The following is a 26469-nucleotide window of genomic DNA, read 5'->3' on the forward strand; positions in this document are numbered from 1 at the left end:
ATTCCAAACGCCCTCACTCGTACCGTCCTAACCTTCTCACCCTCTCGATCTAAATGCAGTGGCTCAAACGATGAAATAAGAGTTTTAGCGGCAACGGCGACGGCGCACTCGCGCTTTCGGTAATCGACTTTGCACTCTGATGTTCTTATTGTGGAATCCTCGCCTTGGTTCTATGTGCAGGTTATATATCAGAATTGCGATTTGTGCGAATAGTGAAAGAGCGATGGAAAACGACGACGAAAAAAAATCCGCGACGCCACTATGTTTTGCTGTAGCATTGGGATTCTCGGAAAGGTGAAGAAACGGTTGAGTTGAAGAAGAAGAAGAAGAAGAGGAAGTGAAATTCGTTACGGTTGAAAGAAAATGGAAGAATGAGGAATCAGAAATTTTGGGGAAGAGATTCGAGAAGAGAGAGGAAGAAGAGCCAAAGCTTCTGCAGAAAAATTCGCCCCTGAAATTCACTGTTAATCTTGCATATATACTTTGAAGGTTGAGTTTAGGTGAGTTTATGATTCTGCGTTTTGGACTTTTTTGGAGTTGTTTGGTTTGATTCGCGTTTTACAGCAGCTAGCTTGTGTTGTAGCTTTCGTGTACACTATTTACGCCGTTTCTCCAATTCCAATTGCCGTTTTCACTTGGCTTATGCTGCTGCAAGTTCTGCGTTTCACTTCGTTGCCCTTGCGTTTTGTTGCTTTTGCTGCACGTTTAGCTTATTGTGTATTTTCGTTTATGCAGGCTTTTGGATTTCCGTAGTTTTCGTTTTGATTTCGCACGTGTGTGCGTTATGCTGCAGTTGCCACGTTTCAGCTTCATGGCTTAATTCATGGTTGCGATTTAGTTGTTTACGGTTTACGTTTTGCCATTTATTACTCGCTTATTTTTCTGTTGCGTTTTGCAGCATTGTGTTTCACTCTTGGCTTGTGCGGTTTGGTATCCAACCTGCATTTGGCTTCGTTGCATTTGGTTTTGCATTGCAGTAGCAGCATTTTCTGCGGGTTTACGTTTGTCTTTGGCTTATTTGCAGCGGCTTGGCTTGTGTTCATTGCGTTTGGATGTTGCATCAGCTTTTATGTTATTTGGCTTTGCAGCTTGCGATGCCTTGCCGCTTATGCTTATCAAGCTGCGTTTGGAAGCATGGTTTGGTGCAGTTCGCGTTTTCTCTTTTTTGGGATAGTGCACGTATGTTTGGTAGCTGCAGCAACTTGTTTGTATTGTTGGCTCTTGGCGTTGTAGCAGTTTTTATTTTGGCGCAACTTTGCCCCTCTTTCACTTTCCACTTGCCTCTTATTACTTTGTGTTATTTGGGATATGTACTAAAAATGAATAATAGAATTGGCTAATGGGTAATTAGGGTTAACAATGGTTTAATGGGTATGATACATTGGATATGGAAATTGTATAAGTAAGATTAAATGGATGTGGTTTTTTTTGGATATGGTTCATTATAGGATTTTATGGATTTTGAATGATAAAATATGGATTAGCTCAATGGAAATGGGTTTGAATGGTTAATGGGTTTGTGACATTAAAAATTGGATTTTAATGGATAGTGGATGAAAAATGGATGTGAAAATGGACTTAAAGGATTTTGGATAATGAAAAAAACTTGGATAAAAAATGGATTTGGATATTTGGATTTTAATTTGAATTCACAATGGATATGTGGACAAATGGGCTTCACAGAAAGAAATGTATGAGCTCAATGTAAAAAGCGATTAAATTTCCCAAAACCAATTCGACTTTTCAAGAATCAATTTGAATTGTCCAACTCAACTTGATTTTTCAAAATTAATTCGAAAAAGAACGAAATGATTTCTACAATCAATTTTTTTTTCAAAGATCATCTCTAACCACAAAATCAACTTAAACTTCAAAAATTAATTTGAAGTTGAAATTAATACGACATTAGAATTAATCAGAACAATTATTGACATGATGACGACATGATAACCGTATATGCAATGGACTGGTGAATTCAACTGACGCGACTTGCAAATCGGATTGAACCATGCTTATTCAAATGAAATGAATGGATGAGGATGATATGCAAATGTTTGAGGTTAATGACATATATGATTATGCGAATGGTAGGGTGAATTTTGAGGTATGATAGTTGCCCCTATTTAATCTTCTCGGACCTGAATGTATGGATAGCAACGAATTCCAGACAATCAAGGTAGGAGAGGATTAAATACTAGAATACTGAGAAATTTGCCCACCAAGAACAAATGAAGTGTGAAGATAGGTCACACGGAACTTCTCCACTGGGATAAGCGGGATGAACAAACTAATCTTTGCACAGGGCAGCTGCAGGGAATCGGAATGCTATGTGGTAGATGGGTAATTACTAGAGGTTAGATATGCATGACGTATGCAACATGCCAATGCAGTATGATTGATTATTTTGTCATTTTATCTCCATTAACAAGTTTTTTAAGGCATCGAGAAAGAATTTTCCGCTAGGGGATATATGGTGATTGTTTTTTGGAATTATGAAATGGCTCTCCAGGAGAATCCTGGGATTCGGGATGGCAGATGACCTTACTGGGGACGGCAGTAGGGAATTTGGGAGGTAAGTAATAGGCCGTCAACTCTGGGGTTGGGTACAGAAGCAAAAGCAACACTGATTGCTGGGGATTGAGACCTTCTAACCTCAATACTGCGACTGGGGTAAAGCTGAGCATTCTCAACTCTGCGATTAGAAACGAATTATGATCAACATCGGTTCTAAGACTGGACAAATAATAAGCGTCAACTCTGAGGTTCGGGATGAAGGATGAACATCGACTCTAAGGCCGGGAACAACGACAGTAGGCGTCAACTCGGAGGTTGGGTTTGCAGATATCCACCCTGAGGTTTGAGAATAAGAAAACGATACCGCAACTTGCAAGTTGGGAAAAAGGAAGCCATTCAACTCTGAGGCTAGGGGCAAATAGATTCATCCACTCCAACATTGGAAAATGGTAGGCGTTTAGCTCTAAGGCCGGAAAAAGATAGATCGTCAACCCTAAGGTTGAAAAAAGGTAGATACTAATCTTTGAGGCTAGGGGTCGAAAAGGATAAACGTCAACTTTGAGGTTGGAAAAAGGTAGTCGTTCAACACCTAGGTCGGAAAAATAATGGTAATCGTCAACTCTAGGGTTGGAAACAAAGGCAGTCGTTCAACTCCGAGGTTGAAAAAAAGATAACTATTCAGCTCTGAGGCCAGGGAAAGATAGACATACAACTTTGAGGTTGGGGGGTAACATGGTACATTCACTCTGAAAAAAAGGTAGATGCTCAACCCTGAGGCTGGAAAAGGATGGTAATCGTCAACTCTAAGGTTGGAAAAAATAGGGTATAAGCTCTGAGGCTAGAAAGAGATACACCAACTCCGAAGTTGGAAAAATGTAGTTGCTCAACTCTGAGGATGGGAGGGAAAAATTGTAAACATCAACTTCGAGGTTGGAAATAAGTAGATACTCGACTCTGAGGTGGGAAGATAAACGGTAAACAACATCTCTAACAATAACTCTGAGGTTGGGATAAGGAAAGGCAACATACAACTCTGAGGTTGGGGTAATACGAAAAGTGACGACAACTCTGAGGTTGAAAAGGGCGACAATACTGAGGTTGGAAAAAGGGCAACAACTCTGAGGTTGGAAAAGAGCAACACACAACTCTGAGGTAGGGTATGAAAGGGTTAGACAATAACTCTGAAGTCAGAAATAAGAGAAATAGACAACAACTATGAGGCTGGAAAGAACTAACATCAACTCTGAGGTTGGGTGAAAGAGAAAGACAACAACTTTGAGGTTGGGAGTAAGGACTGACATCAACTCTGAGGTTGGGTATAAGAGAAAGACAATAACTCTGAGGTTGGGGATAAGAGAGTAACAACAACTCTAAGGTTGGAATTGGCATCAACTCTGAGGTCGGGTATATGATAGTCTCTCAACTCTGGGGTTAGAGATAATGGCATCATCAAGTCTAAAGCTAGGTAAAAGGTGATTATCTATAACTCTGTGGTTGGAGAAAAGAGATATCAATACCGAAGGGTATCGAAAAAGTGATAGACACTGACAAGCGAAGAGAGATCAATATCGATGGGTATTGAAAAAAGTGGTAGACACTGATGATTGCTTGACTGGTCTTTCGAATTTGAGAGATAGGGGTTTTGCCAACGAGATTTGGACTTTGCGAGAGGTTTGCCAACGGAATCGGGCTATTGAATAATGTTGGTGTAAGCCCTAGAGGCCAATACTTTTGGTACTTGTATCAAATTATTTATTAATAATAAAAGACTTTTTCTTTATTGTGTTTATCTAATAAAGTCTCTAGAATAGAATGTCCGTTTAATGTATCAAGTGTGACTTAATCATGAGATCACATTAAACATAAGGACATTATTCTTAAAGTATCCATAGTCGAGCTTTATTGTGAAGTGGGATACATTAAAGCATTAAGACTATTATGTATATAGACTGATGATCACATCTCATGGATCATGGATAAGGAGTTATCAAGTCTTAAACGTAGGTATGAATATTAAGAGTAATATTTATAATGGATTGACCCACTATGAGAATACTATATAGAATGTTATGCAAAGTGTCATAAGTTATTCTCATGGTGATAATGATGTATACCACCCTTCGACCTGAAACCACTATGGACCCTAGATGTAGAGTCGAGTGCCTTATTGCTGATCAAACATTGTCCGTAACTGGATGACCATAAAGACAGTTGATGGGTACTCCACGAAGCATGCTAAGGGACATGAGTGACCTAGATGGAATTTTCCCATCCTTCATAACAGGATAAATGTCTATGGGCCCAATATTGAACTGGACAAGGATGACACGGTCTATGCCTTGTGTTCAATATAGACATAAGGGCAAAAGGGTGATTATACACATAAGTATTATCACAAAAGGATTTGTCAGATCACATGACATTTTCGTGTCTTGGGTAGCAGTGATGTGTTGCTAGATACCGCTCACTGTTTATTATGTTAAATACGTGATTTAATATAATTTCCAATGTCGCGAAAACCTACAGGGCCACACACAAAAGGACGGATTGATGAGAGATAGAGTAACTAAGGAATACCGTAATGTACGGTGCACTTAAGTGAATTGTAGAACATCGTAAGGTACGGTGTACTTAAGTAGAATACGAAATATGGTAAGGTACCACGCGCTTAAGTATTTTGGCATATTATAAGATATGGGCCACATACACTTGAGTGAAATTTTTTTAGCTTGCAGCCCACACAAGTGGTTCTATAAATAGAACCCTTGTGTAGAAGCATTTGTGCAGTTGCAATTTCGTTTTTCTCTCTCTCTCTCTCTCTCTCTCTCTCTCTCTCTCAAAGCCTTCATTCGTAGCAGCTAGCACTGAGATTGAAGGAATCTGTTTGTATGGACTGAGTAGAGGCGTTGTCATTGTTCAACGTTCGTGATCGCTCCGTAGATCTGCATCAAAGGTTACAATCGCCACAAGAGGTAACGATTCTATCACTGATCATGCCCATTCATAAGGATCACTAAAGGAGAAATTTTAAATTCCGCTGCGTTTTGGATCACTCTTCTTCTTCAAATAATGCCACGAGAGTTTCAGGATTGCTTCTTTATTGTTAGAGAGATTCGCGCTATGTTGGATAATATGTATGAATGAAATGATATGAATCATGCATGATAGGTTGATGCAATGATATGAGGATCTACAGATTCCCCAATCTTGGGTACGGTGCAATGAATGCAGAGGGAAAATTTTCTTGGGTTGCAAGGCTTTTGATTCACGGAGTGTGGGTTGCGTCTCACGTGACTTCCCGACATCTGACTTCCGCTGTTGCTGGAGGATGGATCTGACGTAGACCTTTGGGATGCCCCTGGATGGATCCAGAAGCTTTCACAGGAAAGGAGAGAACCTTCCTCTCTTTTGACAGTCTTGCCCTAGTCTATTGGGTATCTGCATAGATTTCCCCAATCACTAGTTAGGAAGGAACTTCATCATGGATTATTGCAATCAGATCTGCCCCAGTGTCTCGGGACTGCATTCCTCTGATTAACCATTTCGGGGAGATTGACTTCTTGTGCTCTTGGGTTGGCCTGCCCTAGTACGAGCCTTAAAGTAATTTTGCCTCTGGTTGGCCGATCTTCGAGGGAATGCCCCTGACTTACTGGTCTTCAGAGAGATTGATTGAATCTCGACCTGGCTACCTCAAATTGATTGAATCTTGTAAAGATTTCTCGACGTGATTGGCTCTGATCGACGGGATCTCGAAGCGGTTTGTCGTTATGCTCGACATGATCTTCAAATATTCTGACTGATGTGATCAAAAGAAGTGGCTTGCCCCTGCTCAATAGGGGTCTCAGGCATTATGCACTTTGGAATCATCAAGTTCCTCAATTCACGTTCATTATGGTGGATTCCTTTGATGTCACATGCTTACTCACAAGTAATACAAGTTCATTTTGGAAATGATAATGCAATGTCATTTTTATGCAGTTTTGAAATCCAAGCATGTTCACTGAAATTATGACATATAATGAATGCATCACTGATAACGAATGTCATATCAATATCAACATATATGAGCACATTAATGAGGAGTCAGTTTTAACATGATCCTTCTGACTATAGTACGCCTTCGAGATAAATCTTTCTTCAATTAGGTCTTTCGAGGGTTGTAACGTGGCCTGGTTCACTGTTTAAGAAAGAAAGGATATAAGGCTCGAACCTATCCTAACCCACTTTCTTTTCATGATGTTCTTCAGTCCTATGTTCAGCTAGTTTGATACAAGCGTGCATCTTCCAAAAGGGATTTGGGAGTGAAAAGGTTAATGAACCCACAAGGTTTTTGGTGTGATAATCACCCTTCTTTCGTTCGGTTTGAAGCCACACGATTTTGTTCTTGCTGAGGATTTTCTTTTGATTCCTCTTTTGCATATTTGATTTTTAATTTCCCTATTTTGCTAGATTGGTTCAGATTTACAATCCACAGGGATGCCCTAATTTTTGCCTAAGTCACTTGTTCTCAAGTTTTCGACTTAGTGGGCTTTCTCTTTTTTTTTTGTTTTTTTCTTTATTTCTTTTTGTTGAAACAAATCGTGTGACATCTGGCCGTTTGATTGGGATGGGATATGACTGCCTCGTGCCTCTGTAGGCGAGGGACAACCATTTGGAATTTGTGGTTTCTGACCTCTTGTGAGGGATAAGATATGATTGATCCTCGGATAGGACACTTCTCTTTTGAAGTTTGAACGCTTGGTCAAACTAACTGACGACTACCCTACCCCAGTTTGAGATTGAGGGTTTTATATTTAAGAAAGAAACTCCTACTCCTTGGCTCGAATGGGTTGACTAGGGATTATCCTCCTTATATCTCAGGTGTTTGGGGATTTGAAACAATGCTTTACATCATCAGGAAGGTTTTATTCAAAAGCGTACGAGCAGTGATTTCGCGTTTTTAATTTCGTCATCCTCATCCAAAAGTTAGATATTGACAAAATAAAGTATGAGTGGCCACGAATGGATTTATTCAAAACATGCATATTCATTTCAATGTCATTATTATTCAAAAACACACGAGTTTATTACAAATGAATGTTACAAATGACAATCAAGAAAATCACATTTGAACATGATTGAACCAATGATTGCTGGAGTGATCTGCTTTATTCTCCCATAGCTTGGGGTCTTGGTTCTGGAGGAGCCGACGAGATAGTCCCACAGATACCAGTCTTTCAGATCTATTGTTGCTCTGACTATGGCGCTGCAGATGTACTTGCATGCACGGGGTTGTTTTGAACAACTGGCAAGAATGATATAGCTTTTGAGTCAATCAAGTCTTGCCCTTTTTGCTTGAAGATATTTCAATTCTCGATCGAGTGCCCTGGCTACCCAGAATGGTACTCACAACTGACGTTCATGTCATACCCGGGAGGAAGAGGTACTGTAGGAGCCTTAGCTTCTCTTAACTACACCAACGAATCTTTGAGAAAATAAGCTAGCAGAAGACATACGACATGGGGATTGGATAAAACCTTTTGGGAGGCCTCCTTGGTCCTTGTATACCTTGCTGATAGTAGTTCTATTGTTGCAGAGCAAAAGATTGCTGAGGAGCATAGGGTTGTTAATATTGCATTGTTGGAGGACCAGTAGGACTAACATACGTTGGCTGCTGATACGGGTTACGTGTTACTGCTGCCACTGGATAGTATGGCATTTGGTAAACTCCATCTCCCCCTTTAGCGATAGCATTGGTATCCCCTTCCTTCTTCTTTGGGAATCCAGAATGAGACTTCTTTGCTCCACTAGCCATAGTTGTTGTATCTTGTATCTTGCCGATCTTCAAGCCATTCTTGAATCACTCGTGGCAATGACCAAGTATGAGAATCCCGAGGTGGTACTTCCAATCATTCTTTCAAAATACGGCCCTTGAAGGGTGTCCACTAACATGTATATCAGTTCTCTTTCAAGAAGAGGGGGTTAAACCCTGGCAGCTAGATCTCTTCATCGTTGAGCATACTCTTTGAACGATTCATCCGGTTTCTGAGCAAGGCTTTGGAGCTGAGTCCGATTGGGAGCCATGTCTGAATTATACTGATAATGCTTCAAGAAGGCTTCAGCGAGTTCCCTCCAGGTTCGTATATGCGTGCGCTCGAGCTGCATATACCATTCCAGAGAAGCTCCACTAAGATTGTCTTGGAAAAAGTGCATTAAGAGTTTTTCATCATCAGAATGAGAAGCCATCTTTCTACAAAAAGCTCGAATGTGGGTCTTTGGACAGGTGACCCCTTGATACTTTTCAAAGCTCGGAACTTTGAACTTAGGAGGAGTTTTCACGCCTGACACTAGGCACATGTCGGCAACGTCTAACCCAAAGGTACTGGGACCTTCCATCGCCTTAAATCTCTCCTCCACCATACGAAATCTCCTTTCGAGGTTAGCAGGAGAATGACCAAAAGCGTCATAAACCGAGTCAACCTTCATGGTGAAAAAAGTATCCTGATGATCGTCAATCTTAGGTAGAACTCTCCCATTGACAGGGATGTTGAATGCCTGAGCAGCATTTTGGTAGATTGAACCTCTTTCGGGAGGCGGTTGAGCTACAACGGGTGTACCAGCTCCTCCTAACGGATTCATTAACATCCTCACAACAACAAGGTTGGCAGCAATGGCTCTCAAATTAGTCTAACGCATTTCCTCTTGTCCCCTAGCCATAGCTTGCAGAGCTTCAACAAGCTGGCCCATTTGAGCCTTCACGGTGGTTATATCCTCCCTCATACCAGCTTGGCTCTATTCCAACTGATCCATGAGCAACTTCTGATTTCTTTGAATGTTGTGTGAATGTCGGGAAGTAAGCTTGATTGTGGCTGATTCTGGATAGTAGGGCCAAATGGTAAGTTTTCTGGTTCTTGTCTGATGATATGCAGAATGATGCATGGATATTATATTTGAAGATTTTTTTATGATGCATGAATTCATGAATGAGTGAATGAACGATACACAAGCATGGTTCTCACGGGTCGAACACACAAGCTGGTATAGTATCACAGGTTCGAGATACGAATGGAGGATAGCACTGATTGTTTTCCACAATGGGGATCTCACTGGTTGTAGTCTGGGGTTAGATAGGGACCCCAGAGTCATCGATTCATTTGGATATTTGACGCTTACGGCAAAAGCTTACCGATCGTCAACTCCCTCAAATGAGCCTCTTCTGGGTGAGATCTTCGCACTGACCCACATGAGAAAAGCTTCTCAGGGACCCTTACTACGCGACCATCGACACTGGGTTTTAGACAAGGGTCTCAAAGTCATGGACGTCCTTGACTGTTTGCCGCTTACGGCAAAAGCTTGCCGGTCGACAACTCCATCAAGAAAATCTACTTTGAGTGAGATCTTCGTACTGACCCTCGCGAGAAAAGCTTCTCGGGACCTGCACCACACGACCATCAATCTTAATTGGCCGAAGGTTCAATGTTCTATGAAGGTTCTTAGAGTCATGGATCCTAATGAAAATATTGATCGCTTACGTCAAAATCTTGACGGTCGTCAACGTCTCCGAAAGAATCTACTCTAAGTGAGGTTCTCGTATCGACCCTTATGAGAAAAGCTTCTCGGTGGCCTATACTACTCAACCTCTCCTATCTTAAGTTTTCACTCTAGACTCGGGTAGAGAGACTTTCCCGCAAGCAATCAAAGTTGTATCCATTTGATATCATAGAACCAAGGAACTGTGTAATAGATATCCAATGAAATTTAAAGCGAAAGGCAATAAATAGAGGCAAACAATCAAAAGGATAAACATCCACACATGCGAGGCAACAACCTAGATTAGGTTTGACTTGCTTAGGGAGGTGTCCCCAGCAGAGTCGTCAGCTGTCACAACGTGAAAAATACAGAGTCGCCATCGGCTTTTATTTATTCCAAAGGAAAGGGAAAATATCTAGAAAACCCCAAAGTATGGTCATCGCAACCACGAACAGGTTCGGAAATCGGTTATGCAAGGGGAAGGTATTATCACCCCTCACATCCATGGTACTCCATGGGAACCATCTAGGATGTTTGCACTAGAATGCATGTTGTTTATCGAATGTTTGCTTGCCAAAGGTTTTGCGGAGTGGAGGTAGATCTTAAATTAGTGTGCTCGCCAAGGATTGGGTCCTCATGCCTATGTATGCCCACTTGTTGAAGTGAGAAATTAGAGCCTCGTAGTTCGTGGGTTTAAAATGTTTGTGTCTTTTGTTGATTTTATTACCTTGAAGAAGGGTTTTCGACTGTGATGCCCTAAGGCTCAAACAAAAGCTTTGAATGCGTTGAATTGTTTTTTAGGTTTTGAGAAAGTGTTATTGATTTCGGATTGCACTAAAAACTATGGATAAAGGTGAACACCTCAAACTACCAAGGCAAATGTCTTTTGTTCGAAGCATTCAGAATGAGTGCAGGAAAGCTCCAGTCTCATCCCTTCTTTATCGCTTTAGGCTCGTGACGTACAATCCTAATCGCCATTTATTGTGTTTTTGAGTTTGATTTTAAGAAAGAACACTTGACGTTGGATCAAGGGTTTGTTGATTGATTGTGATTTGTGAAAAGACCGCTTGACGTTGGATCAAGGGTTTGATTATCGATGATGAAAGAGTGAGCGTTCCTAATGCCTAAGGAGTATCTATAAAGTGATGAAAGAAATCAAGTAAAAGCATACTTCGGAAAGGGGAGGGGGTACATGTAAAGTACAGGGGAGTGTAGGAAATAAAAGGTTTCATTGTCAGGTAGCCCAAGAGAAAGCCATGTGTGTGTAATTGTGTCATAAACTAGAAAACGCATAAAAGATTACAATTTGTCTTGAGTCTTGAATGATCCTTCCATGTTCGGGTCAAATACTTGTCCAAGGTCTTTTGCAAGGGTCCTAATGAGAAGTCCCGAAGTCCATTCCAATGTCCATTCCATGCTTATGTTATTGTGTTTTTGTATTTTTAAGTCTTTGCCATTTTTAAGTTCATTTTAGAATAAGATGAAAAATATACAATAATATAGCATAAAGCAAAATAAAGCAAAGTAAGTAAATGACAAAAATAAATGTTAGAAGCGGAATTTAAAAGTTAGAGTTAGATGTGGATGTTAGAAATCAAAGTGAAATAATAGAATTAAAATCAACATCAACTATTAAATCTAAAACAAATTCTAAAGTAAAACAATACTCTAAAATTAAATCAAAACAATTATCATCAAACAATTATCAAAAGTAAATTCTAGACTATACCTAACTAATATTCTAAGATCCTACAATTAACTTTAATCCTAAAATTAAACTAGGTTTAATTCTACTAACTATGTTAATTATCCAAAACCAAAGAAAATGGATCCATCAAAAACAGCATGGGCCTAACTGTGGAAAGCCCAAGCCGTAGGGGTGCACCAGGCCTAGAGGGGGAATGTTAACAGAAACAAAGCATGGGAGACCAAAGGAGGAAGATTGGGACTAAGGCCCCATCAGCTTTTTCAAGACGCAACATCTCTCACGTTATCATCAACCTATGCATTTCCTAAACACGATTACCTCCCGAGACTCCTCCGCGCCAGATCTCATCGTCGACGGCGGCGGAGATTCCAAACACCCTCACTCGCACCGTCCTAACCTTCTCACCCTCTCGATCTAAACCCAGTGGCTCAAACGATGAAATAAGAGTTTTACCGACAACGGTGACGGCGCACTCGCGCTTTCGGTAATCGACTTCGCGCTCTGATGTTCTTCTTGTGGAGTCCTCGCCTTGGTTCTATATAAAGGTTATAGTTCGAAATTGCGATTTGTGCGAATAGTGAAAGAGCGATGGAAAACGGCAACGAAAAAAAAATCCGCTACGCTACTACGTTTTGCTGTAGCATTGGGATTCTCAGAAAGGTGAAGAAACGGTTGAGTCGAAGAAGAAGAGGAGGAGGAAGAGAAATTCGTCACGGTTGAAAGAAAATGGAAGAATGAGGAATTAGAAATTTTGGGGAAGAGATTCCAGAAGAGAGGGGGAGAAGAGCCAAAGCTTCTGCAAAGAAATTCACCCCTGAAATTCACTGTTAATCCTGCATATATACTTTGAAGATTGAGTTTAGATGAATTTATGCTTCTGCGTTTTGGATTTTTTTGGAGTTGTTTGGTTTGATTCGCGTTTTGTAACAGCTAGCTTGTGTTGTAGCTTTCGTGTACACTGTTCACGCTGTTTCTCCAATTCCAATTGCTGTTTTCACTTGGCTTATACTGCTGCAAGTTCTGTGTTTCGATTCGTTGCCCTTGCGTTTTGTTGCTTTGGATGAGCATTTAGCTTATTGTGTATTGTCGTTTATGCAAGCTTTTGAATTGCCATCGTTTGCGTTTTGATTTTGCACGCGTGTGCGTTATGCTACAGTTGCAGTGTTTCAACTTCATGGCTTAATTCACGGTTGCGTTTGAGCTATTTACGGTTTGCGTTTCACTCTTGGCTTGCGCGATTTGGTATCCAACTTGGATTTGGATTCGTTGCATTTGGTTTTGCACTGCAGTAGTAGCTTTTTCTGCGGGTTTACGTTTGTCGTTGGCTTATTTGCAGTGGCTTGGCTTGTGTTCACTGCGTTTGGATGTTGCAGCAACTTTTATGTTATTTGGCTTTGTAGCTTGCGATGCCTTGCCGCTTATGCTTATCAAGCTGTGTTTGGAAGCATGGTTTGGTGTAGTTCGCATTTTCTCTTTTTTGGGCTAGTGCACGTGTGTTTGGTAGCTGCAGCAGCTTGTTTGCACTGTTGGCTCTTGGCGCTGTAGCAGTTTTTGTTTTGGCGCAACTTTGCCCCTCTTTCACTTTCCACTTACCTCTTATTACTTTGTGTTATTTGAGATATGTACTAAAAATGAATAATAGAATTGGCTAATGGATAATTGAGGTTAACAATGGGTTAATGGGTATGATACATTGGATATGGAAATTGGATAAGTTGGATTAAATGGATCTGTATTTTTTTTGGATATGGTTCATTATTGGATTTTATGGATTTTGAATGGTAAAATATGGGTTAGCTTATGGTTAATGGGTTTGTGACATTAAAAATTGGATTTTAATGGATAGTGGAAGAAAAATGGATGTGGAAATGGACTTAAAGGATTTTGGATAATGAAAAAAACTTGGATAAATGGGCTTCACAGAAAGAAATGAATGGGCTCAATGCAAAAAGCGATTAAATTTCCCAAAACCAATTCGACTTTTCAAGAATCAATTTAAATCGTCCAACTTAATTTGAACTTCCAAAATTAATTCGAAAAAGAACGAAATGATTTCTACAACCAAATTTATTTTCAAAGATCATATCTAACCACAAAATCAACTTAAAGTTCAAAAATTAATTTGAAGTTGAAATTAATACGACGTTAGAATTAATCAGAATAATTATTAACATGATGACGACATGATGACCGTATATGCAATGGACTGGTGAATTCAACTGCCGCAACTTGCAAATCGGATTGAACCATGCTTATCCAAATGAAATGAATGGATGAGGATGATATGCAAATGTTCGGGGTTAATGACTTATATGATTATGTGAATGGTAGGGAGAATTTTGGGGTATGACATCCCTCAGGCCCAAGTTCGACCTATTGTACAACCTCTAGTGGCTAGGCCGATTCGAAACAAGGAAATAATTCTTGAATCAAAGCTTCTTACATGTTTGCTTCTTTTTGCATTAAGCTACTTTTTTAATGCTAAGGTTTGTATTCAAATATTGTTCTTCCTTGGATGATATTGTAAATGAATGGACTAGTTAGTTGAAATTTGAATCCCAACCATTGCTTCTTTGACCTCATAGCTTTGCAAAGATAAATGAATTTTATCCTTTAATATAATTTTAAAAAATATTATCACGACCTAAAATTAATTTTTAAAACTTATTTAAACCATTCAAAAACATCTCTTCAATATAATTGAAATGTACTTAATGTTATCTTCTTCCTTATTTTTTATTCTCTTTTGCCACTTTTGATATTTGCTCAACATTGTTAAGATCTTTTTACTCTAAAATATGAATATTTTATTTTTTCTTATTATTTAATTTCAAATGAAATTTATGATTTTCTCAAATATTAATATAATATATTTATATATTTTAATCTTTTATTATTGTATTTTAACGTTATTTTTTATTTATTTTTTAAAAAGGTTTATAACCATGTTTTGTTGTGAACTTTTTAAAAAGATTTCATAATCATGTTTTGTTGTGGACTAACAATTTAGTTATTTACTTATATATTAATAGAAAATTCTTATGATTTTATTAATGTATTTTAATTATCTTTTTAAATATCGTATCGTCATTATTCTTATTGGGTATCGTAACAATAAGCATGTTTCATATATTGTTTATCTTCTTTATTTTTTATTTCTACTTTTGACTATGATGTTGATGGTTTTTTTTTGCTTTTTATTTTTGTTTCTTTCTAGATTTCTTAAGATATAGGATTGTTAAGACCTTGTCGAAGATGTACTACTCTATTATTATTGGTATGTGAATTTATCATATTGATGGTTGATTTATTTACCATTTTTTAAAAGATAAATTTAATCATTCTAGCTTTTCTCTTATTTGTGAAGAATGTGTGTTGTTTTTTTTTCAAATTATTTGCTGTTTTTTTTTTCAAATTATTCTTTTGCAATTTAATTTCAAACCTCTTCTTGGGTTTGATGGATTGTGCCTATATGTGTATCTTATCTATTACATATTACACTATTTTATTGATATTTCTATTATATATTTATGTTGTGACTCTTTTTGTACTTTCTACTTTATTTATTATATTTATCTTTTCTAAAAATATTTTCAATATAATTTTTAAGTTATCTCAGTTAAAGAAGGATTTTGGAGATTGTATTGAAAGTTTTGAACAAAAATATTGTGTAAAATCTTTTGAGTTTAGCTAATTGTGACTCTAAATACTTTTGAATTTTTCAACAATGTATAATTGTAGTCAAATTTCAATAGTCCATGTTATCACTTTTATTATAATTTTCGTTTTTAAAATAAAATTTCTACTATGAATAAAGTTTTTTATATGGAAAGTTTTTCATACAATACCTAATAATTTTAAGCTTAATTTCTTTTTTATTTTGATTCATAGTGATTTTTTTTCTGCACTAAATCTCTTTTTTTCCTCTCAATTATATATATATATATATATATATATATATATATATATATATATATATATATATATATATATATATATATATATATATATATATATATATATATATATATATATATATATATATATATATATATATATATATATATATATATATATATATATATATATATATATATATACTTTGATACTCTTTTAAATGTCGTATGAGTGTTATCCGTATTGGATACCATACTAGTAAATATGTATCATAGATTGTTTATCTTCTTCCTTACTTTTGGTTCTTACTCTGCATTTGACAATGGTGTTTGATGGTTATTTTTTACTTTTGATCTTTGTTACTTTTTCGTTAAGATATGTGGTTGTTAAAACTTTGTCACCGAAGTACTCTTTTGTACTCTTTTGTTGTTTGTATGTGAATCTATCCATGTTGGTTGTTGGTTCATTTACCATTTTTTAAAAAGATGAGTTTAATTATTCTAATTTGTGTAAAATGTTGCAATTTTCTAAATTGTTCTTTTGTAATCTAGTTTCAAACCTCTTCTTAAATTTGTTGGATTGTGCCTATGTATGTATCTTATATGTTATATATTGGACTCTTTTATTGATGTTTCTATGATATATTTATGGCGAAGTCTTTTGCACTTTCTTTTTTATTTATTATATTTTTCTTTGTTAAAAATATCTTCAATATAATTTTTGGGGATTGTATTGAAGGTTTTGAATAAAAATATCCTATAAAATCTCGTGAGTTTAGCCTATTATCACTCTAAGTGCTTTCGGACTTTCTAACAATGTGCACCTGTGATCAAATTTCAGTAGTCCAAATTGTCACTTTTATTATATTTTTATTATTAAACATAAAAATTCTACTATAAAAAAAGTTTATATATAATGTTTTTCATAGAATCCCTATTAATTTTAAGTTTAATTTCACATTTATTTTGATTCATAGTGTTTTTTTTTTCTGCAATAAATCTTTATTTCGTTTTTTTTCTTTGTCTCAATTTTAATTCTTAGATAAAAATATATTTTTTATTTTTACATTTATATATATATATATATATATATATATATATATATATATATATATATATATATATATATATATATATATATATATATATATATATATATATATATATATATATATATATATATATTATATTATATATATATATATATATATATATATATATATATATATATATATATATATATATAATATATATATATATATATAAACTTATTTGTACTTTGACTAGTATTATTTGCAAAAAAATGTCATAAGGATCATGTAATAATGATTTTGTTAAAAAATCGAAACAACCAGTTATAACCATGAAGATTTTGACGAATTTGATTTATCAAAAAGTAGTATTAACTTTGTTCGAAATTGCAATTACACATGGACCATGAAATTTTGTTGGTTTTTTTGGGACTTGGTGAAATTTAGAGTTCTCATGATGTTTACTCTATGATGTTTACTCTATGTAGTTAAATTAGGTGTAATTGGATAAGATCATATACCATTATTCAATGACGCGTGGAAGTATGTCGAAGGTGAAGGTTGAATGAAGATGAAGATGTGACATATTTTGCTTAGTCGACCGTTATAGATGGTTAACTTAGGACTAATATATAATTAGTATTCATTTTGAGTTTTAGAGGTCTTGAATTGTACATAAATTCTGTAAAACTCAGAATATCTGTGTATTTGTGAGAAAAGAGTCAATAATGTACGTATATGCGTCCCATTTTACAAATTAAAGTCTTTATTTTCAAGTCATTTGCTGCAATTGAATTAGTTTCAGTCATTCTTCTTTAAGTCTTTTCCTTGCATTTCGATTTCACAATTTAATTTCAGTCAGTATTCCAAAACCTTGCATTTCTACTTTGATGTCAAACTTTATTTAAAACTTATGATTCACACAAATATGCCCTGAGATCTTTTCGAGTTTAATCCCTTAAGTGCAATGAAACTTGTTTTTTATACTAAATTTCACATTAAACAAATTGACACACTTGGTGGGACCCCCTTTTGTGTGAAAAATTTATGTTTTTCATTTTTGAGAAATCATTCGCAAAGTTTTTCATTTAAGAAATTTCTCATTTTTTGCATGTGCATGAAATTGAAAAGTGGTAAGATAACCAAAAAAGAAGTTAGAAACCCAACGAGGAGATACATTAGGAAAATGGTTAGTCTTAAAAACAACAATGGAGAACAACCATCCAATAGCGTAGGGGCAGGCACGACCATTGCAAGTTCGACATAACCAATCTCATCTATTATTAGCACGACAACCATATTGTCAACCACGATCATGCCGTCAACCACGACTATACCGTCAATGGCTCAAGAATGGGTAGCATTTTCTCCCTCGATAGCACAGAGTCACACAGTGACTCCCAGACCAACTATGGTCGATTTTAGGCCTTTTGCTACAAGTTTCACAATGCTTATGCTTGGGCGTCAAGAGCCTTATGGTATGCCAACATCAATGATGGATGACTTAAATACTAACCCTTCGACATTTACTGACAATGTTGCGAATACATATTCACCATTATTTGCATCGGGATCAGTCATAGGTAACCTTGGTCGGACTATGCAACCTTAATCGGGGATGGGATTTGGTTCCCAAGCAATGCCAATATTCACTATGAATTCTATTATGGTAATGAGACAACAGATGGATGAAAGTAACCAAGATATGTTGAACACGCCTACCTAACAAATGGGTACTATATTTAACCCTTTGATTCAAAATACGAATCAGATTTACCAACAATTGGCAACTCAAATGAATCGAATCACTGATTATTTTAGTGTCTCTCAGGCCCAAGTTCGACCTATTGTACAACCTCTAGTGGCTAGGCAGATTCGAAATGAGGGAATAGTTCTTGATGAAAATACATTAAACCTTGGGGAACAATTTGTGCCTCACGTAGTCGAACAAGAGAGGCCTAGAGAAGTCGTTCGTCCGTATTGGTTTTAATGGTTAGTTGAGATCAGGACGCGGATCAAGTGGTCCAACAAGTTTGACAAGAAAATATGGTGGGAGAAAATAACCTTGCAGCCATGATCGAAAGGATAATGACGCAGAATGGTGTGAACATGGGTTTGCAGAGGATGAATTACACATCTCCCTTGTCAGAGTGTGTATTACAAACTGAACTCCCTAGGAGATGGAAAGTCCTTAAGTTCACCAAATACGTCGGTGATACTAATGAGCCCACGGTCAAACATATCGCTCGATATTTGACTGGAGCGGGGGACATAGAAAATAATGAGAACTTAAGGATGAGATACTTTCTTAGTTCTATAACAAATAATGCTTTTACATGGTTTACAATCCTCCCTGTGTATTCCATTAAGATTGGACTACTTTAGAAAGGTTGTTCCATGAACAATTCTATATGGGGCAATCTAAGATCAGTCTGAAATAGTTGTAAAGTGTGAAGCAAAAGTTCGCTGAATCAATCGACGACTTCCATAATAGATTCCAACTGCTGAAAACAATGTGTTTTACCCAGGTATTTGAACACGAATTAGTCGAGATGGAAACTAAGGGCATAGATTATTCAATTAGAAAGAAGTTAGATATATAATATCTAAGGGATATGGCCCAGTTGGCGGATAGAGTTCAACAAGTCGAACGGTTGAAGGATAAGAAGGCCAAAGTGAACAAAATAAAGAAAGAACTGGTGGCTTACGTCGACATGGAAGACAACGAAGTAGCATCAGATTCCAAACACAACCATGTCGAAGGAAACAAGGTCAACTTGGTTGATTGAAACCAAGACCCTCATATGTGTGTATACGTCTTACAACAGCGAATGGGAAGAACCCTTCTCAACCTGAAAAGAGTGGTAAGTTTCCCAAGAAAACCTATACTTTCGATGTGACCAAATGTGATAAGATTTTTGGTTTATTGGTTGCAGATGGACAAATTTTCGTGCCATAAGGCGTGAAAGTGTCACCATTAGAACAAAGAAAGAAAAGAGGGTTTTGTAAGTATCCTAATTTTTTGGGGCATAAAACTTCACAATATTTTCTTTTCAGGGATCCTGTGCACAATGCTTTGAATGACGGAAGATTGAAGTTCTCTAAGGGAAACCCTCCTATGAAGATAGACTATGACCCACTGCAAGTTGAGGAAGCTAGATATGTTGAACCACTATGGGTCAACATGGTCGAGATCACTGAGGATTTTGAGGATTGCAGCATGGAAGCCGGAGACAAGTTTGCAAAATGAAGTGAGAATCATATTAAGGCTGTCTACCCAAGGGCTGGAGAGGACTTGCTCGAGTTCCTTGACTGTTGCAAAGCCAAGGGTTCAAAGGTGATGTTGTGCCCGAGGTGTAGTGCGATGTTCAACAAGAAAGCTGATAGGAAGGTGGAAGGTGCTCGACAGGACCAACAAAGGAGGAACCGGGAGAATAACTAACCTCGGTACTATTTTAACAAAAGGGGAGTTCCCCAGAGGAACCAACAGTTTTTGACCCGTCAAAGGGAAAACCTATAACCTACGTGCCATCATCCAATGCTCCCCAAGGGAAATGGGTGAGGCCTATTGGCAAGGAGAAATCTGGCCCCCAAAAGTGGAGAAATTTCGAGATGGGTAGGGGATCTTAGCTGATCTATCGAGAAAAGTTTCAAGTATCATAGAAATACTCTTACGGTCCCAACAACTATAAAGGGAAGAATATGATGTCAAGAACCTATTGGAGAAGGTTTCAGAGGAAAAATAAAGCTAAGAAAGAGGCTTCTTAATCAAGTAATAACAAACCGTACCAAATTCGAGCGAATGACCAGGTCAAAAAACCGGTTGGGAGGAAGTTGTTTTCCCCCGACCCAGTCAAGTCGAAGGGAAAGGAAAAGGAGGAAGCACACTCTAAGGAAGATGAGTTGGTAATTGATAATTTCGATTCGGGATTTGAGGATGGTTTCAATGTGATATGTAGTGTGGTATTGGTGCTCCCAAGGGAGTATGATTATATCATGGAAGTATCTGAGCCAGTGGATTATGACGAAGAGGAAATGGCAAGGCACAAGCATGTGTGTTGTTTTATACTGAACAATGGTTGCATCAAAGAACATAATGTGTTCTTTGAAAGATTAGATGAATGAATGAAGAATCACCTGAAGCCTCTTTTTATAAGGGAGAAGATTGAAGACACTACAGCGAATAAGATTCTAGTGGATTGAGGGGTTGATATTAACCTTATGCCCCATTTTTTGCTGATAAAAATAGGAAAATACGACACAAGGCCACATAATATGGTGCTCTCGAATTATGAAGGAAAAGTTGGGCAGATAATGGGTGTATCTAGGTCGATGTGACAGTTGGATCGATAACCTGACCTACTATTTTCATGGTAATTGCATCGAAGGCGGGCTATAATATGCTCCTTGGTCGGGAGTGGATACGTGGCATGGGAGTTGTACCTTCTCTCTTCAACAAAAGATAGTGATTTGGAGGAATGATAGAATAATGGAGAATGTTGAAACAGATCAAGGGTATTATTATATGGCAGAAGTAAATCATGTGGATAAAAGGAATTCTGACAAGAATCTAGCTAATATAGCACCTTGCACACTAGCAGGTGTCATACTTAGATATTTGCCCATTTAATTATACTTCTGTTCAGGTTTAAACTTCTCATTTCATATGAATCCTTCAATTAGGTCATCACGTGATCGTGTATTCATTCATTAAAAGAGAAACCAGAGTTATTGGGTCAGTGCTCATGGTTGAATAAAGGCTCTATTAGAGTAGGGCTGCCTCGCCTTAGGGTTTTGTTCTTACCAGTTGGGTCTAGTTTGCATCACGAGAAGGTGATCATTATTGAAGTTATGGGCTTGATAATGTGCGATTTTGTTTCAATACTTTGGGGTTTCAAGGGACTTGTTGCTTGTCGTTCAAAGTTGGAGATATTTCATTATGCGTGTTATAAGATAAGTGATTCGGATTAGGTACAAGAATTTAAAGTGGAGATAGAGTTTATGTATCATTTCTAAAAGGGGACGTCAATGGTTAGGCCTACTAACCAAAATCCCTCCTTGTTCACTTTTGGGATATGTATCTTGCGGGGCTTGGTGAACCTTGGGTTTTTTTCGTTCAAGTCGTAATGGAACTAAAGCATTGAAAAATCATTCGAGTTGGAAAATGGAAGGTTCGACACTATAGCAAGGGAACTGCGTAAAGGTTGTTGGTTTCAGCGTCGAAATCGGCTTCTCCTCTTATGAGGAGAGTAACTTCCACAAAAGATGAGGAAAACATTGCTTTGGAATGTGGTTTTCCTTCGTCTCACACGCTCAACACTCATGCTCAAATTCAAGGTGCCTATGTTAATTAATTATTTGGGAGTATCCATCGCATGCTTGTGGCCCTCGTTGGATTGGGAAGAAGTTGTTGGCCTTTTATTTGGAATTGGAATCCTTGGGCTTTGGCTTACAGTTGATGAGTACAAAATGGTTTTGTTGTCTCGGGACAAAATGTTATAAAAAATTTTGGGTTGCTTTGAGCTTCCTCTTGTTTGTTTTGATTATCCAACTCCTGAATTTCTAACTCCAAGTTTTGAGTTCCAAACTTCTTTCCATGGTGTTGCATTGGGGATTGGGTCTGGGGTGCATCAAACATATACTCAATTTCACCATGTCGGGGTTTTTTCGATTATTCTCTGAATTGACAACACATGTATTCTAATTGTGAAATTATGCAGCAAAACTCCTGCAAAGTTGGACTATCCCTATGGTAGCAGACCCGTTGGGCACCCCAATAGAATAAATCAGTTATATCCCCACGTTGAGTGGAGCTAAGACATGAAAAGGCTTTTGATGTTGATACTGAAATTATATTTCGGCAATATGTAGGTCTTGCATGGATCATGGTTTACATAGTGCCATCCATTTTTCATATATGAACCTGTTGACTTCTAGATTTTGTTATTATATTGAATTGGTGTATAGCAGGGTCATTATAATGTATCATACAAGAATAATAGATCAATGCAACCCTATGAAATTTCATCCAATACATGTCAAAACAAGAAATGAAAAGCAATTAAAATTACAACACGAAACTGCAACATCCAAGCGCACCAAACGGAAATGCCGGCGACGCTACAACCACACAAGAAAAACAACAACAAAAAGTGAAATGCAATAGGATTCTCCTTAAGTAGAGTACCGCAATGTGAATCACAAGTTCATACAAGACCACACGCTGCGAAGTTTGTCAACTAGCAGCAAGAGCTAAAGCGTGAATCCAACGACAACCTACAAAACGCATCACTCCAAATACAGCAACAGAAGCGCAACGAAAATAAAATGCAAACCGTCAATATCTTCTTTCCCCGCAGAATCCCACCGTGAAACCAACTCAATTCACGTCGCCTGATAAGACTCTTCCTCCATCTCAATCAAACGCCCATTGGTACGGCCCCTTGTCCGCAACAACTTTTTGCAGGTACCAATGTCTCAAGTGCTAGCATCTCAAATAATTGGAATGGTGAGAGAACTGCGAAGCCTCTTGCAGCACATAAATAGCAAAGCATAATACCCAAAAGTAGCAGCAGGGTTCTTAATTTGTGGACATGTAGCAGCTAGCACACCAAATCACTTTGCAACTCGGATTCAAAGGGGCACCATTTAACCACCTGAGCCAAACCATAGGCGAATAAATACATTGTTGACTTGTGTACATAACCGAACTCTGCATTCCACAAACCTGTCAAAGGGAGCTATAAATCAGAATCCAAAGCAATAAGTGAGTCGGAGTTCAAAGCCATTACAGGATACAACAGGAAACATCATAAGGAAAATTGCTACACTTACCTTCATGTGAACCCGCAGCATGCCAATACAGCTCACCTCACCAAAACATAAACCAAAATTTAGCCAAGGAAAGTGCAATGCCATTGGAATCATTTCCACAAGGAAAAGTACAGTGAACCAAGGCCATAACGTGCAAAGAACATGTTCAGGGAGACCACACCGCCATTTCTTGATGTGTAGACCAAAGAACAAGTGCTTCTAATAGACCTACAACAATAAACTAAATAACATCGGCGTTTGAGTTCACGGCTACATCCTGTCATCAAGAAATAACCAAGCCTTAGAACACGAACCAATGGATGCCCTGTGGCCTGAGAATAACACACAAATGCGGGAATTGAAAGAGGGAATCAATCCTAGTTTATGGTTTGAACTCAAAGCATATAACAGAGTAATTTGCAGCGGAATCAAAGGGGCAGATAAAAGTTCCAGATTGCAATGTCAGCGGGAGAAATAAAACTCGCAAAGCTAAATGAAAAGGGATATGACTTTGAGCCTTCAACTTCTCTCCTCAATCGTTTGAATACGAGTCCTCTTACTCGGTTAGTCGAACAATTGTCATTTTTCCATAAACTTATAAATTAATCAAATTATTTCATAATAAACTACACGAAAGGGAGATGGTCTTGAGTCTTCAATTCCTCTTCTCAAATACTTGGATATGAGTTGTCTTACTCATCCATTCGAGTGCTTGTCGTTTATTCTAAGACACATCAACCATACATAAACCTATTTTCATAATCACTCAGATGAAAAAGAAAGTGGTCTAGAGTCTTCTATCCCTTTTTTCGACTATTAGGATACGAGTTGTCTTATTCGATTGTCTGAGTAATCGTCATCCATTTAAAATACCTTAACTATTATCAAATCCTTTCACAATTAAGGATAAAATGAGATATGGTCTAGAGCCTTCAATTCCTCTCCTCGACTATTAGGACACGAGTTGTTTTACTCGACTATCCGAGTAATTGTCCTTCAACAAAACATCCAACATATTAATCCAACTTTTCACCCTCGTGTGACCAAAACTCTTTTAAAAAAGAACACTATTAATCCTGTCTAACACGCACAACAAACTAGTGCTTAAGCCTCCGCCTAGAGTAGACAAGCCAACGTTTAGCCTTTAGAACGCGATCTAAATAGTCGTTCATAAAAAATACCAACCAATCGTAGTTCCCCGAACTACGAATGTTCTTATTTCCTTATTGCACCATAAGGATACGTAGGCACGAGATTGCGAGATCCCCCCTTCTGAGGTTTCCATCCATTTATTTTCAATATTTTTATCACTCGAAGAAAACAAACAACATAAGTTAACATTCAAATTACAAATTAGAACTAAAAGGTTCTCGTTGAGTACAATTGACGTGAGGGGTGCTAATACCTTCCCCTTGCGTAATCGACTCCCGAACCCAAATATGGTTGCGACGACCATTATTCCATTTTTCAAAGGTTTTATCGATATTTTCCTATTCCTTCATTGGAATAAATAAAGTTCGGTGGTGACTATGTTCGAACTAAATTTTTCCGCGACCATCGCGAGGGATCGTATTTTTCGAGATGCGACAACAGGGTTCGTGTGTAGGCCTTTAGAAGAGGAAATATACTCTCTTAAACTCCACCCAACCCATGGATTCATGTGTGTAACACCTCAAAATTTGCCCTCCTCTTCTTGAGACTAGTTTGGGGTATTGCATTTCATGTTTTAAGGCATTAGGCATTGCACTTTGCATCTCATATGAAAATGAGAAGGTCATCCTCCAAAGTCTTTTCCAAAGATGGGGAAGTTAGGTGATTCAAGCCTAAGGGTCTCTGTGAATTGATCATTAACCATCTGAGGGTATGGGCTCCAATTAGGGTTTCTTGATTCTTAAAAGGTCTTGAGCATCATCTCATCTGCAAGGACATATAACCATCATCATGGTTCTATCATCATCAAAGGTTTCAGAGTTCCTCCTCAAGTTCCTCTGGATTGGGGTTGTGACCTCTGGTCAACCCTAACCAATGCAGTTCTTCCAACTAGGGTTTCTCAAAGAGATGAGGTATTTTCTTGGGATGAGGATCACATGATTATTATAAGGAGCTTACATGAGCTAGGGTTTCATTTTGAAGCAATTTCACCAAGTGGTAGAGGCTCAAGTTGATCAAGACATTTCAAGGTCATCTGAGGACCAAAAGTCAACTGTGCAGTCAACTGAGGGCTATGAGGTGGGGAAATGAGTTGAGACACCTCAATCATGTTCAAATTGGGTCTATTCATCATTCTAAACATTCATCTTGAAGATTCAAAGGTCATGGCAAAAGTTACTAAAAATGGAAAATGACCTATAATTCAAAAGTTTCCAAATTTGGCAAGTTTTTGGTCGACTTTCAACTTGACTTTTCAATGTCAAATAAGTTTCAAATGGATTTTTGGTGAACATGAAAGTTGTAGATATTTGTCTCCCCTTTCCAAAAAGTCCTAATTCATGTTCATGTGATGAATGGTTGAGGAGTTATGGTCATTTGATCACCAAACGTGCATGGAAATTCAAAATGGCATAACCTTTGATATAATGCTCCAAATTGGTTCATTCTTTTTGCAAGGTGCTTCTCATGTTCAAGGCATCTCAAAATGACATCATTTGACTCAATTGTGCAAGCTAAGCCTCAAGGAATCATGGTCAAAAGTCACATTATTTCACATTTTTTCTAAGGATGATATCATGTTACAAATCAAAATTCACAAAGGACCAAGGCAAGGCTTCACTTCAGCTTTCTTCATGGACCATGTTTGAGTAAAAATGAGCCCTTTCCATGCATGAAAGAGGCGTGTATGTTCCTTGTTTCCCACATGTTCAAAATGAACCAAATCTTCACCATTCATTCTTGGCTTAAGATGCAAGCAAAACAATCTTCAAATCCTGACCCTTGGTTGCTCTTGAGTGGATTCCAATCATAGCATGGGGCTAAACACGTGCATTATGGCCATGGAAAT

The 26469-nt window shown here is 37.6% G+C and overlaps 2 long non-coding RNA genes and 1 pseudogene across 2 annotated transcripts; all 3 read left to right on the forward strand.

Moving 5' to 3' along the window:
• Nucleotides 1–12844, forward strand: LOC127078693 (uncharacterized). The gene is made up of 2 exons (XR_007787867.1): nucleotides 1–294; nucleotides 12392–12844. It is a non-coding gene; the product is annotated as an uncharacterized LOC127078693 (long non-coding RNA).
• LOC127078698 (uncharacterized) lies at nucleotides 320–1435 on the forward strand. The gene is made up of 2 exons (XR_007787868.1): nucleotides 320–826; nucleotides 899–1435. It is a non-coding gene; the product is annotated as an uncharacterized LOC127078698 (long non-coding RNA).
• Nucleotides 12845–21147: 8303 nt separating the features above from the next.
• LOC127113703 (lipid phosphate phosphatase delta-like) lies at nucleotides 21148–22579 on the forward strand (annotated as a pseudogene).
• The last annotated feature ends 3890 nt before the right edge of the window (nucleotides 22580–26469 follow it).

This window comes from Lathyrus oleraceus, chromosome 1, assembly GCF_024323335.1.
Source record: "Lathyrus oleraceus cultivar Zhongwan6 chromosome 1, CAAS_Psat_ZW6_1.0, whole genome shotgun sequence".
Classification (NCBI taxonomy): Eukaryota; Viridiplantae; Streptophyta; class Magnoliopsida; order Fabales; family Fabaceae; genus Lathyrus; species Lathyrus oleraceus.